The sequence below is a fragment of the Chamaea fasciata genome, unplaced genomic scaffold, assembly GCF_029207755.1.
Source record: "Chamaea fasciata isolate MVZ Bird 193981 ecotype frontalis unplaced genomic scaffold, bChaFas1.0.hap1 SCAF_42, whole genome shotgun sequence".
NCBI lineage: Eukaryota > Metazoa > Chordata > Aves > Passeriformes > Sylviidae > Chamaea > Chamaea fasciata.
This window is the reverse complement of record NW_027094127.1, coordinates 332,910-347,296: the sequence shown is the minus strand read 5'-3', so window position 1 is coordinate 347,296 and position 14,387 is coordinate 332,910. Positions and strand designations below refer to the sequence as shown.

The window sequence follows — 14,387 nt, the reverse complement described above, 5'->3', positions numbered from 1 at the left end:
GGATTTGACCGAATTACAACAACCATTGCAGTTGTCCTTATTGGTTTTGGGGACACATCAGTGGTTGCTATCAAACACATTATCAAATTGGGAAAAGGTGAATGTGAATGATCACAAAATGTTAATCGATGCACTTGGTGCTACACAAAACAATGTTTCTTTGGCTCTTAGCTGCACCCAGACACAGCTTTGGATGCAGACAGTTGTTGCCTCAATCATAAGGGAAGGAAAAGAAGGCACTTTTCCTACTGAAATTCAGAAAATAATTTGGGACAATGCAAATGATTTTGAAAAGGAATTCCAATCCTGGTGGAAGTTGGTGAACTTTACTTGTAACCCCAATACCAACAGTCACAGCTTTTGTGTTAACCATATGTAATGCCTTTTTGCACTCGATATTCCCCATCATTGCATTAGGACTGAATCATGATAGAGCTGTCCTCTATCTTTCCGAGCATAGGGAATAGGCCTATCAAAATGGTGAGAAATGGCAAACTGTTAATTTAGAGTCATGTATTGTCTGTGAAAAACAAGGGTTCATCTGTGAGAGTAATGCAATCATAGCTCAAGACATTTGTTTGGACACAGAGCAAACTATTTGTCATTTTGAAGTACACCCTAACGAAAGTCCTGAAAGAGTGCTTGTGTATATAGGCAATGGACGTGCTTGTGTAAGGACTGCTTGTGATGTAGTGTTTGTAGAAGAAATAGGAGTGAATCTTAAAAATCACTCAAATTTTTGTGTCTGCAATTTTACCCCAATTACAGGATGTGACTTTTCTTGCTCAGCCCCAGTTACATGCTATCACATTTTACAATCACATTTTACCCTGTTTCACCGGATAACATCTGCCCCCATTGGAATGAATCTGACTTTAATTAAGCAATTGTTGCTTCACGAAGACTTAGTAGGAATTTTGGAAAAGGTCAAGAAAAATGGACAGAACACTTTGGTGACAGTCCATCATGATGTGAAAGAAATACATTGTGTTTTAGAAAGGGTCAAAAAAGATGCTGAATACAGGTGGTGGGATATCCTTTTTGGGTGGTCACCTGCTGCCACAGGTATCCTGAACAGAGTGTGTCACCCCCCTGTTGTTCTTTCGGTTTTGGTTTTGATTGGTTTTGTCTTAGCAATCATTTTATACATCCTAAATTGGAAAATGATGAAGAAGTTAACCCACTTGGCATCTATAATGGAAGCGCACAGTTTAATCAATACCCCTTTTGCAAGAGACACTCCCAAAGTTATTGACACAAGACGTACTACCAAAGAGTGAAAATTAGACCTCCAACAGCAGCTTAATTTGAACTAGTTGGTTGCTTGTTTTGATTATTGTTGTTTGTTTTAATTATGTTATATTGTAATCAAAATTAAGCTTTTGTTTGAAAATTGTTATAACTTTAAGGAATTTGATGATTTGTTTTGATTATTTTGATGAAATTGTTTTAATCAATATTGATTGATTTGTTTTGTTTCTATTTCCTTTTCCTATTTCTCCTCTCTCTCTCTCTCTTACTCTCTCTCTCTCTCTCTCTCTCTCTCTCTCTCTCTCACTCTCTCTCTCTTTCATACACGCTCTCTACTGTCTCTGTTTTTTCCAGGATATGCTACTAACATGGATGAGTCCTGAAGACTTTGCAAGACTACGGAACCCTGCTGAAGGAGCTCTCTTGACGACAATTGTGAGTCACGGGGTGGTGTACGAGATGGCCTGAAGTTCCCTCATCTACGTCACGACCATCGTCACGGACAGAGACTGAAACCCCTAAAAGGGCCTTTAAAATCTCAACATTGAAGTTCTGGCCTGGCTGAGGTGGGATGTCGGCCAAGTGCTGCCTGCAGGTGTGTTCGATGGAAAAACCCAGCATCCATATCAGAACATCAGAACCTGAGCAGAAACAATGGGCAAGTCACGGTGAAGTGACTGCGCCTGCTGACTTGTACTGGTTGACACTGTACCTGCTGATGACCGACTTGTTCTGAGTTCTCTAAGTGAACACACTGCAATGATTTCTCCGACCTGTTTGGCCAACTGCCTGTTGCTTCGGAGAGGACTATAAAAACCCTGGAGACCCTCGCTCACTTTTGAGATATCCCCACTGGAGAAGATCACATCTATAGGCATCTTCAAAAGCCTTGAGGACTCGAACCTCCATGTTGGAAGCTATAATCCCCTTCCCCTCCTTTCTGTCTTTCCTACTATTTTCTCTCCCCACTATCGCATTTGTTGGCACTAAATAAAGGTGCATTTGTGATTGAGTAAACTGAGTTTGTCCCCCACAGTGTCTTTTGCGCTCTGAGACCCCTAAAACAAACCCGGCTTGTGTAAGCGGATTGTGACAAGGTGTGAGCAGGAGCATCTCTGTCCAGCTTCCAGCCCCAAAGCTGTCTTGGAGAGCTGTGAATTCAAAGGCCTTCCAGCACACACGTCTCACGTCTTACCTGTCTGCTGTGTTTCAACTCTTGGCAATATGCATTTGCCTCTTGCTTGCTGGAGGCTGCTGCGGCCCAGAGGGCCAGCACCAAGCTGGGCTGTGTGGGCCAGGCAGCAGGGAGAGTCTTGCCTGCTCTTGGTGTGTGCGTGGCCTCAGAAAAGGCTTGGAAGCTTTGCCTCCCAATGGGCCCTGCTCCCTGCCTCTTCCTCTGCATCTTGGAGAGAACAAGGCAGGCATTTCTGGCAGCTGGGCATTAGCAGGCCTTCAAATGGGGGCGTCTTGTGGAGCAGGCCCAGCTGAGACACCCTGAGAGGAGCCCAGCGCTCCTTGCCCCTCTCCACTGACACGTGAGCCTTGTCTGCTTTCGGGATGACCCTGGCTGTGTCAGGGGGTGCTACGTGGACACGAGACAGCCGGTCCTGTCCTGCTGGGTCCCAGCAGTGCCTGGCAGCGGTCCTGCCTCCCCGTCAGGATGCCGGCCAAGAGAGGTCCTGGAAGCTGAGGGAGCTGATCTGAAGCTTGCGCGGGTGCCTACAGCTCAAGGCCAAGGGCCTTCCCTCAGGATAGAGCAGTCCTGAGAGGTCTCTAGAATTCAATGAAATCAGCAGACAAATGCATTGTCCACCAAGAGCTCTTTTATTGGCAGGAGGTTAGGGCTCTGCACCCCAGCACAAGGCTTCTTCGCAACGTCCAAATTTCAGTGGGTTTCTGTAGGAATTCTATCAAAAATCCCTTCCGTCTTTAGACTGCTGAGGTGATTCCATAGGCAGCGGCTTAGAAGGAAACACATTGCGTCAGAATCCTAGACCTGAAGTTAATGTCCACCTGCTGGCCAGGAGGAGTCTCAGCGCACCAAAGCAGCTCATCTTCCTCATGCCTTCCCTGCACAGGGCTGATTCTGTAGCCGCCCTTAGGTCTTCCCAAAGGCTATGTCTCAAGCTTTTTGTCAAGTCACTCTCATGTCAAGTTAGGCTTCCAGGTTTTGCTGATGTTAACTGGTGCTAAGGACTTCTGGATATCTGTGCTAAGTCCTCTTCACTTCTGTCAATTGCTTGTGCTTCCTTCCATCGAACAAAGGCCTTGTTTGATTCCTCAATGTGCCTGATGCTGGCCCAAGTCTTTTGGCACTGCTTGCTTTCCTGTGGCATGTTCTACCTGCCCCGAGAGTAAAGAGGGAGCTGGAGAAGGAGCTTGCCGGGCTGCTCTCCATCCTTTAGCAGCAGTCCTGGTGAAGCGGCCAAGTCGGAGCTGAGCGCAAATGGACCAGCCGTGCACGGGAAGGGTGGGTGGGAAGGATGATCCAGGAACCGTAGGCCTGGCAGCCTGAGCTTGCTAGCGGGGAAGGCCTTGGAGCACATCCTCCTGAGTGCCATGCCACGGCACGTGCAGGGAACCAGGGGTTGGGAAAGCTCTGCGCAGGCATGGGGACAGCTGCGGGTCTTGGCAGGGTGTTGAGCTGGGGTTGCTGTTGCTGGGCGTGTTGGGGAAGGAGTTGTCTGGAAGGTGAGAGGTCTAGGCTGGAACTGGGGTCACTTTGAAGGCAGCACCTGTGCTATGGCACAGCTTTGGTGATGGAGGACTGAAGGAATAGCTGGGACTTTTTCTCTTAGTCATCCTGCTTCTCCTGCAGAGAAGAAGAGGGGAGAGCTCTACTTTTTTGGCCACTTCCATATCTGGAGCAGGGGGAGGATTAGCCCTTTTGCAATCTACTCATTTGTTTTGGCTTCTTTTGTAACACTGAGTGGGCTTTCATTCCTGGAGAGCTTTGATTCCTTAAGAGAATTAGGCTCTTCCCATGCCTTCCTAGAAAAATGTTTGAAACCAAAGTAAGGCCTTTGTTTTGCCTCTGTGTGGTCTTCTGCTTTGCAAAGCGACATGCAGTGGATGACCTTAAGGCAAATGTGTTGCTGCTGTAATAGATACAAAGTATTAAATTCCTGGATTTTAATCGTGTGTCTTAAAACTTTGCAGTGGAAGGTAAAATCCCCTGAATTGCTGGAAACACTTCCAGGGCCTCTCTTTGCATACCACAGTCTTTTCACTGTCCTAAGGTGTTACCTGGACATCTGCCAGAGAGATAAGCGGGAAAGGGCCCATGAAGCATGGGCTGACCACATCTTCACAGCTCATCAGGAGATCCCATACCAATCTGGGCGGAGGGCGGCAGAAACCATCTGACAGAAGATTCGGAGACTTTTCATGCAGACGTCTTTTCAATTTCTCAGGAAACTCTTTCAGATACCCCTTGCGGACACCAGACATTTCAATGATTCTCTTATGTACACGATGTCATGTTCTTCGGGTTCTTTGTTACCGTCTTGTTTTTGCCTCAGGGTAGATAAATGGTCTAAAACACTTCCCCCGAGACCCCGAAGTTGTGGGCAGTACTCTGGAGAAGCACCCTTTGCTGCTCTCGGATTGACCACCCAACATTCGATCCATGTTGTCCTGATTTATCGTAGCATTTCCCGAAATTGCTTTTCAAATTTGTTAACTAAATCTTTGAGTTTGGAAATTGGCTCTGATCATTTCTAACACTGCTTTGAGATGGGAAGGAAGCTTGCAAATCTATCAGGTTCTCAGGCCATTGCTATAAATTTAGGAAGTTGGCAACTTTTTGCAACTACTTGAGTTGAGTAACGGGAAGAAAAGCTTTCCTGAATTGAGGATTCTTAAATGCCAACTCCTTCTATGCCTCTGCTGCCAGAGTGATTTTGTGCTTCAGGAAATCACTCCAAGTAGAAAACAATTTCAGCATGGAGTAAGAGCTTCTGACAGAGACCAAGTGTTGCCAGCACTTGCTCCAGGTGCTCCTGCCAACATCCCCTGTAGGAAGGAGCCCAGCCGCCAGGGCCCGTTGGCTTTGGCTGCCCTGTGGCAGAGAAGCGCCCCGGGGCACAGGTCTCTGGGGCAGGAGATGGCACCAGCGTTGCCAGGGCTCGGGGGGCGGCAGCTCTGCTTGGGCGGGGGCTCCGTCACGCCTGCCGATTTCAGCGCTGCCCTGGCCCCAGGGGTCAGAGCAGCGTCCGTGCCCCGGCCCACAGGTTCCTCGTCTGTGTCACACCCGCGGGTTTAGGACGGCCACCGGCTGGGACGTGTCCCAGGGAGGCCGTGCCAGCTTCTGTGCGAGGCCCCGTGCCCTTCCCGCTGCGGCTGCATCGGCGGCCCTGGGGGCTCCTTCTGCTGCCCTGAACCCGCAGAGCAGGGCAGCGTTTGCCCACGGTTTGAGCCGCTGCGAAAAATGCTGTCTCAGGGCTGTCTTAGACACTTGGGGTGAGGGGTTCCTTCCAACCTGGGCCACTTTGGCTGGGCTGGGAGCGGCCCCAGGGCAGGTGACAGTGTGTGCATTGGCCCTTTGTGACGCGGTGCAGCAGCGCGGTCACCGTGGCTTGGAATGGCACAGGGTGTCCAAGGACCCTTTGTGACACGTGGGGACATAGGTGCTGGCGGTGACGCAGCCAGGCCACATTCCTTGGAGCAGGTGACGGGACAGGACGCGCCAGAGCGGTGCTGTGAGGAGCCCCCGCACAGCGCACTCGTTTGTGCCTGACCCAGAGCTTCTACGAGGAGTGACTCGTGCAGCTGACCTCACGGCCAGACTGCACGACTTGGTGACTCGGAGGTTTTCCAAGTCATCTCTTATCCCCGTGGCCTGTGGCCTCCAGGCCGGACTGTGGGATTTGGTGGCTTGAATCGTCTACGAGGAACCTCCTGTCATTGTGGCAGGAGCCCTTGAGACCAGATTGCAGGACTTGCTGTCCTGCAGCCTTCCTGAGGCTTCTTCTGCCACAGGTGCTTTCAAGGCGCAAGTGCACAACTTGTTGCCTCAGTGCTTTCCTGAGGCATCTCTCTTGAAAGGTGCTGTGGCATGGCGGGCAGAATTCTCGGCCTGTCCAAAGTGTTCAGGGGGAAAAAAAGCAAAGGCCCTGGAGCTACCCCAGCACAAGAGCCTGAAGAGCCCGAGCGGATCCAGACACTACAGGATGGTGAGTGGCAGAGCTGGGCCACAGGGCTGATGGCTGCAGCCAATGTGGCCCCATCCCATCCCATCCCTATCGCAGCCTGGGGAGGGCAGGGCTGGGCTGTGTTCTCCGGCCTCTCCCGCAGCCCCTCAGCTCTGGCTGCTCTCGCTCTTTGCCAGATGCAGCCATGGATGGCACACAAGAGCAGAGGCCTGCCGGTGGAAGCTTCCGCAGGACACTGAAGGTACCTGCAGCCATCCCCGCCTGGGCTGGGCCTGCTGTCACTGCTCAGCCGAGCACCGCGCTTGGAGCACTCCATGGAACACGTCTCTCTTCCCTGTCCTTTGTTCTCCTGCAGATGATCCGAAAATTCCTGCGCATACGGCGTAGAAACACCAGCAGCACGGCAGCTGAGGGCTCAGCTGAGCCTGACTGTGGGCTGACCGAGCCCCAGGCAGAGCCTGATGTCAACACGGATTTGGCTGAGCCATTAGAAAATTTTGATGCTGCATTGAATGATCAAAGGGCAAGGGCTGACAAGGCAGTGGCTGAGGCTGTGGCCCTCCAAACGGCTGACACTGGAGAGACTCAGGGCATCAGAGATACTGGCGCCACGCCCACTCCCACTGCCATTCCTGCTCCCGCCGTGGATTTTATCCAGAAGAGTGGTATTCCTTCTGAGCAGCAGGTAAACAGCCTGGGGCTGGGGCTAGAGGCCTCCCAGGATTGTGTGTCATCTCCAGCCACGGCCACTGGGCCCCCTCAGCCTTTGAGGCCGGCACAGCGTGGCAGGAAGGGAAGCGATTCTTGGGGGAAGCTGGTGAAGTTGCTCCCCTAGACAGCGGCCCAAGTCTTCCCCATGCCTTTTCCAGGTGCCAGCCATTGTAAAGAAGATGCACCAGAATTTTGCATCGCATGGAAATGTGGATACCAGGCTGCCCATGAACATCGTGAGGCTGGCCGAAGAACACCCAGCTGATGTGGTGCTGACCCTCCTGCGCTGTGCCCCAACATGTGACAGGTATGGGCCCACCTGCCTGGAGAGCTCAGGCCTCCTCGGCCTTTAGGACCATGGCCCTGCACGGCCTGTGCAATGGGCTCTGCCAGAGCGGCAGACAGGTCCGGGTCCCTCGGGCCCCTCTGTTTCCCGAGCCTGCTGCCGTGCTCCCTCCCTGCCCTTCAGGGCACCGGGGCTCTGTCACCCGGCCCCCAGAGCCGCACAGGGCATGGTAGTGTGGCTGAGATGCCCCTGACACAGAGCTCTGATCCCACAGAGCTGCTGCAATGATCTGGAGAAGCATAGGCTCATCGAGTCCCACAGTGGAGAAGGTTCTGCCAACACTGCTCTGTGTGATGGAGGATTGGCCTCTGCACAGCACGTTCACCTCGGATGGGGACAAGGAGGGCGTCTTTGCTCTGGCTGTGAGTTTCTGGGCATTTGCTCACCCCCAGGTCGCCTCTCCAGCAGCTCTCCATCCTCTCCCTGCCTCAGGCCCTGGGCTGAAACCTGGCCTAAGGGCAGGCTCAGGGGCCACCAGGCCCGCTGCTCCCCCTGCGTCTCCCCTGGGGCCCTGCCACATGGACACCTTGCACTGAGCGCTCTCCATGGCAACTTCTTTTGCAGGCAACTCTGGTGGTGTGGGTGATTGTCCAGGTGCCTGAGTGCCACGAGGCAATGATCCTTTTTTCCTCCCGCCTCTTTGTGGCTCTGCTTTTCCATGTTGTCGTCACCACACAGCAGATGCCACCACAGGAAGTCGATCACTTCTGGAGAGCGTGCCGAGAGGAACACCACCTTCCCAGCGACCCCAACAGGTCTCCGTCCTCCCGTCCTTTCCATGTCCTTGTGGCCAGTGCCAGTGCTCCCAATGTGACCCGGGCTTTGCTCTGCACACAGGTTTGCAGTGCAGGTCATGAAGACCCTGCTCTGCCGGCTGCAGTGTGAGAATGAGGTGATGGCTGTGGAGTCCAAGCATGGCTGGGACACCATGCTCTGTGCTCATACCCAGTACTATGCTGTGGCTCTGCTGGCCAGGTGAGACCCCCTGCTCCCTGCTGTCCCTGGAATTGGTGCCCTGTGCCCGGGCTGCCCCACACAGTCCCTCTGGTCATGGGCCAGAGGGCCTCGTCTCTTTAGGGACGGCCGAGCAGACTGGAAAAGGCTGGGAGAGGAGGGTGCACAGGAGTGGCCACCTCCCAAAGCACCCACGTCCCCTCCAGGGATGCTGGGGAAAGACTGCACCTCTGGGAGTCAGTCCTGAGAAAAGTGTGCCCCCCCCTACTCAGGCTCTTTCTTCCTTTTTGCCCCTGACAGGGAGATGCGCCATGTCTTGATCCCTTTCTCTTCCTGCATCGCAACCCGCATGCTCCGGCTGCTCAGCATTGAGAAGCCAGGCTGCGATCTGCCTTTCCTGGCATTCCTTGTGGAGGTGAGCCTGAAGAGCAGCGCTGCCTGGCTGAGCTGCCTCCCAGCTCTCTGCCCTCTCGCAGCCGCATCCCTAGCCTCCTGGGATGGCACCAGCGCCCTGTGCTGCTGCTGCCTGGGGCTGGCCCTGGGCAGTTCTGGGCTCCTGCCAGCTGGGCCCTGTACTACTGCCCTGTGCCTTTCAGGTTCTGGAATGCCTGGACTGGACTAAATGTGGTGGCTGGGTCCTGAGGGTCGTGTCGAGGTACCTGCGGACCGAGTGCAGGAAGAGGTGTCGCCTGGCGCTCAAAGGCCTGCTGGTGCTCAGCAAGGATCCCCTGATGGTGAGAAGGGGGCAGCAGCTGAAGCTGCACTGGGGAGAGCAGCCCCATGGGCTGGCTGGGCTTCAGGAGCTGAGGCAGCTGCTCCCAGCTCTCCTGCCTCAGCTGCCCGAGTGCTTTGGGACAGGCCTTTGGTGTCTGGGCCCTGCGGCAGCAGGCTGGGCTTGCAGTGCCTGGGCGCTGTCGCTGGTGCAGCTGTTCACGGCTTCACAGCGCAGCCTTGTGTTCCACACAGGCCAGAAGAATGTGCTGCCTGTCTGAAAGCTTTGTGGATCTGCTGGCTGATGAAGATGGAGTGGTGGTTGCCCTGACCCTCCGTGTGCTTACTAATATGCTGGAGAGCGAAGACATCCTGGTATCCAGCACCACCGCCCCAAAGCTGGCTGAGGCACTCCTGGCGCTCTTTAACAATGTAAGGTTCTGCAACCCGAGCCACAGGAATTGGGTGCTGCCCAGAAACCTTGTGCTGTCTGCATTTTCAGGCCTTTGCCTAGGTGGGCCTGGAGTAATTGATGCTTAGGTTTTTTCCTTTCCTCTAGGAAAATAGCTACATGCAACTGCTCTCCATTGACCTCTTCTGTAAGGTGATGGAGTTGGTAGTGAAGGAGGGAAAAAAGCGCCTGAAGGCAACTGTAAACAAGAGCCTGTACCTACTTTTATTCTACTGCCATGATGAGAACCGGCGTGTGGCAAATGTGAGGTTTTGTGCATCCCTGGGACGGGGGCTCAGCTGCCTCCTGCCCTGCTGCAGGAGGAGGAGGAGGCTGCGTCCTTCTCCAGGCCTTGGCACAGGGATGCGAGTCCTTGTGCCCTGGGCTGTGGTGCCATCTCTGCATCTCTGCTGCTCTTCAGGCCTCTCGGGAAACCCTGTATTGTGCGGCCAAGTTCCTGAAGAGGAGGGATCTCGAGAAGCTCCTGACAAAGGAACATCCCTTGACTATCGATGACTGCAAGGTAAGGATGGCTTGGAGAAGTGGCAGCCTCAGCCTGGAGAAGATCCGTGGCCGCGGGGCTGGCAGCCGTGGCCCCTGCCCAGTGCTGCACCCGGGGGCTCCAGCCTGCGCCCCACACGCCGCTGCCTTCCCTGGGCCCCGCGGGCTCTTCTCCAGGCTCCTGCGGCCCCGAGCCGGGTGCCCGTGGAGTCCCGGCCCAGCGGGGCTGCGGGCACGGGGCGGCACCGCGGCTCCCCGGGCAGCAGCCGGCCCTCTGCCCCCTCCAGAGCCCGGCGCCAGCGGCTGCTGGCCGGGCCTCAGGGCCGTGCGGGCAGGGGAGGCCGGGGCTGGGCGCGGCCAGAGCCCGGCCCAGGGGCTGAGCCCGCGCCAACCCTTCCCTCCTGCCGCTCTCTCCAGCTGGCAGATGACAGGATCCTAGCGGCCGAGCACCTGCGCCGGGCCCTGCCCTACCTGGAGAACCCACAGGAGTCCCTGCCAGAGGCAGCCATGTGGTTCTTGGGTGAGCCACGAGCCCGGGCTCCCTCCCTGGCCCGCCGCAGCTCGGCCCCGGCCCTGGCTGCTGCTGCCCCGGCTGCAGCAGCGGCATCCGGGCCCGGCGCCGTGGAGCCCCGCCTGCCCTCGGGGCTGCTGCCGCCCTCTGGCAGCCGTGCCCTGGGGCGGCAGCTGGCGGCAAGGGCCCGGGCTGAGCCCTGCCGGGGCAGGAGGCCGTGTGGCCACAGGGCTGGCAGCGGCGCTGGCAGGGAGCCGTGCCGCTGGGGCCGTGACACGCTCTCTGAGGGGGCAGCCAGGACAGCTTCACCTTCTCAGTCAGGGTGAGTGAGGGCAGCGGGCCGTCAGCGGCTCTGGCGGGGGAAGCTGCACTGCCCGGGCAGACAGCTGCAATCCTCAGCTCTGGAGGCCTTTGCTCCCTGTGTGGACGAGGGCTGGATGGGATGGCCCTGGCAGGAAGATCTCCTAGGATTCCCACAGATCCAGCCTCTGACCATGTCTCTATTCTTCTCTCTTGCAGCCCTTCAAACCCAGAGGCAAGACAACAGCCCGTCATGCTCTGAACCTGCAAAATGAAGCCTGCTTTCCCCAGAAAGCTAAACAACTGGGGACGTCTTCTGAATCCAGCAAACCGGTGTCCCAAGAACACACCAGGAGACACTGAAGAGGACACCATCTCTCAGTGCTGCTGGAGCTCCACGCACAGCTGAGGCTGAGCACAATTCTCCTGGCTTCACACCTCTCGCTCTTTGTACTTAGCTCCCTCCCCCCAGCCCTCAGACCCTGCCCATCCCCCCTTATTCCTTCCCAGCTCATCCCTTTGCTTGGCCTTGAATTAATAAACACTTTGGCTTCTTCACTTCACCTGCGTCTCTGTGGAGCTGAAACGGTGTAAAATCTGAGCCCTAGCACACACAGGCCCCTGCTGCCGTCCTCTTGCGCGCCGTCTTTTGTGCAGAGACACAGAGGAGCGAGGCCGCATCAGGTTGGAAAGGTGCCTGTGCTGAAGGTCCAGTTCCACAACACTGTGCAGTTTAAGGTCCTACTGAGCAGCCTGAAGCTCCCGGATTTTGAGAGAGCCAACCTGAGGACGCTCTGAAGCCAGCTGTGAGGGATTCCATGGCAAGCATCTACAGAGGGCAAAGGAGCTTGGAATGCTGGAAGCTTTCAAGAATAGCTTGCTGAAAGCACAGCAGTGCTCCATCCCTGCACAGGGTTGGGGAGATGGCAGAAGCAGAGACCATCAGGCCTTAACAGGGAGCTTGGGGTGTGCCTAAGGGCAAGTGAAGCAGCAGCAGCAGCAGCACGGTGGCCGAGACTCGGACGCGTGACCCAGCCAATGGCCCCAGCGCCGTCAGGCAGTTCCGGGATCCCGGCTGCGGTTCTGGTGCCCAGAGCTGAGGAATCGCAGCCCCTGCCTCAGAGGCTGCCAGAAAGCCAAGCGAGTGAGAGCAGAGGGAGGGCAGCCTTCCAGTCTCTCCTGGGCATGGCCGCAAAGCAGCCCCTGCTTCTCCTTCCTCTGCCCGTGTTTGCAGTGTGCTGATGGCAGCGCCAGCCAGGTTGTGCTCTGTCTTCCAAAGGCTGTGGAGAGCGGGCATGAAAAGTGCTGCGTGCACAGCGGAGAGTCCTGGAAGGTGCTGGCGAGAGCGTCCTGCGGGATCAGGGCTCTGGTCTCTGGCCGGGAAGAGCCTGCTTTTGCTGCTGTGAGCGCAGGCAGGAGTGGAGGCAGCGGGCAGCTTGTGTTTGTAGAGGGCCTGGGGCTGCATGTGTCAACCTCCAGCTGGAATCACACTGGGGGAAATGCCAGCTAGAGCTGGAGCGCCTGTCCAGAAAGGACCAGAAAGAAATTCAGCCTTGCCAGGGTTTCTTAAGAGTGTCTTGGCATTCCCCAGGAAAGCTTCCAATCTGGGGAAAGGCCTCTGGGGGAAAGGGGCTTGCTGCTGAAGGAAAGCGCTTTCCTAGGAGCTCCCAGTGATGTAGGAACAACTGTCCCCCTTTGGCTCTCTGTGGTCCTTTCAGTCCTTGAGGCCCGTTGCCCTTGGCAGGCGGACAAGGGAAGGGAGAAGGCTGTGAAGAGCAGGTTTGGAATCCAGCTGGACCTGCAGAGACCAAGGCAAGCACCTGCAGCAGGGTGTGTTCCCCCCCTTTGGACACAGGTGTGAGCAGGAGCATCTCTGTCCAGCTGCCAGCCCCAAAGCTGTCTTGGAGAGCTGTGAATTCAAAGGCCTTCCCGCACACACGTCTCACATCTTACCTGTCTGCTGTGCTTCAACTCTTGACAATATGCATTTGCCTCTTGCTTGCTGGAGGCTGCTGCGGCCCAGAGGGCCAGCACCGAGCTGGGCTGTGTGGGCCAGGCAGCAGGGAGAGTCTTGGCTGCTCTTGGTGTGTGAGCGGCCTCAGAAAAGGCTTGGAAGCTTTGCCTCCCAAGGCACCCTGCTCCCTGCCTCTTCCTCTGCATCTTGGAGAGAACAAGGCAGGCATTTCTAGCAGCTGGGCATTAGCAGGCCTTCAAATGGGGGCGTCTTGTGGAGCAGGCCCAGCTGAGACACCCTGAGAGGAGCCCAGCGCTCCTTGCCCCTCTGCGCTGACACGTGAGCCTTGTCTGCATTCGGGATGACCCTGGCTGTGTCAGGGGGTGCTACGTGGACACGAGACAGCCGGTCCTGTCCTGCTGGGTCCCAGCAGTGCCTGGCAGCGGTCCTGCCTCCCCGTCAGGATGCCGGCCAAGAGAGGTCCTGGAAGCTGAGGGAGCTGATCTGAAGCTTGCGCGGGTGCCTACAGCTCAAGGCCAAGGGCCTTCCCTCAGGATAGAGCAGTCCTGAGAGGTCTCTAGAATTCAATGAAATCAGCAGACAAATGCATTGTCCACCAAGAGCTCTTTTATTGGCAGGAGGTTAGGGCTCTGCACCCCAGCACAAGGCTTCTTCGCCACGTCCAAATTTCAGTGGGTTTCTGTAGGAATTCTATCAAAAATCCCTTCCGTCTTTAGACTGCTGAGGTGATTCCATAGGCAGGGGCTTAGAAGGAAACACATTGCGTCAGAATCCTAGGCCTGAAGTTAATGTCCACCTGCTGGCCAGGAGGAGTCTCAGCTCACCAAAGCAGCTCATCTTCCTCATGCCTTCCCTGCACAGGGCTGATTCTGTAGCCGCCCTTAGGTCTTCCCAAAGGCTATGTCTCAAGCTTTTTGTCAAGTCACTCTCATGTCAAGTTAGGCTTCCAGGTTTTGCTGATGTTAACTGGTGCTAAGGACTTCTGGATATCTGTGCTAAGTCCTCTTCACTTCTGTCAATTGCTTGTGCTTCCTTCCATCGAACAAAGGCCTTGTTTCATTCCTCAATGTGCCTGATGCTGGCCCAAGTCTTTTGGCACTGCTTGCTTTCCTGTGGCATGTTCTACCTGCCCCGAGAGTAAAGAGGGAGCTGGAGAAGGAGCTTGCCGGGCTGCTCTCCATCCTTTAGCAGCAGTCCTGCTGAAGCGGCCAAGTCGGAGCTGAGCGCAAATGGACCAGCCGTGCACGGGAAGGGTGGGTGGGAAGGATGATCCAGGAACCGTAGGCCTGGCAGCCTGAGCTTGCTAGCGGGGAAGGCCTTGGAGCACATCCTCCTGAGTGCCATGCCACGGCACGTGCAGGGAACCAGGGGTTGGGAAAGCTCTGCGCAGGCATGGGGACGGCTGCGGGTCTTGGCAGGGTGTTGAGCTGGGGTTGCTGTTGCTGGGCGTGTTGGGGAAGGAGTTGTCTGGAAGGTGAGAGGTCTAGGCTGGAACTGGGGTCACTTTGAAGGCAGCACCTGTG

The 14,387-nt window shown here is 55.7% G+C and overlaps 1 protein-coding gene across 1 annotated transcript in view; it reads left to right on the top strand.

Annotated features, from left to right (window-relative positions):
* Positions 1 to 14,387, top strand: part of LOC136303887 (transient receptor potential cation channel subfamily M member 8-like) — a 104,932-nt gene that overhangs the window by 4,939 nt on the left and 85,606 nt on the right. The gene's annotated exons all lie outside the window — the stretch shown is intronic.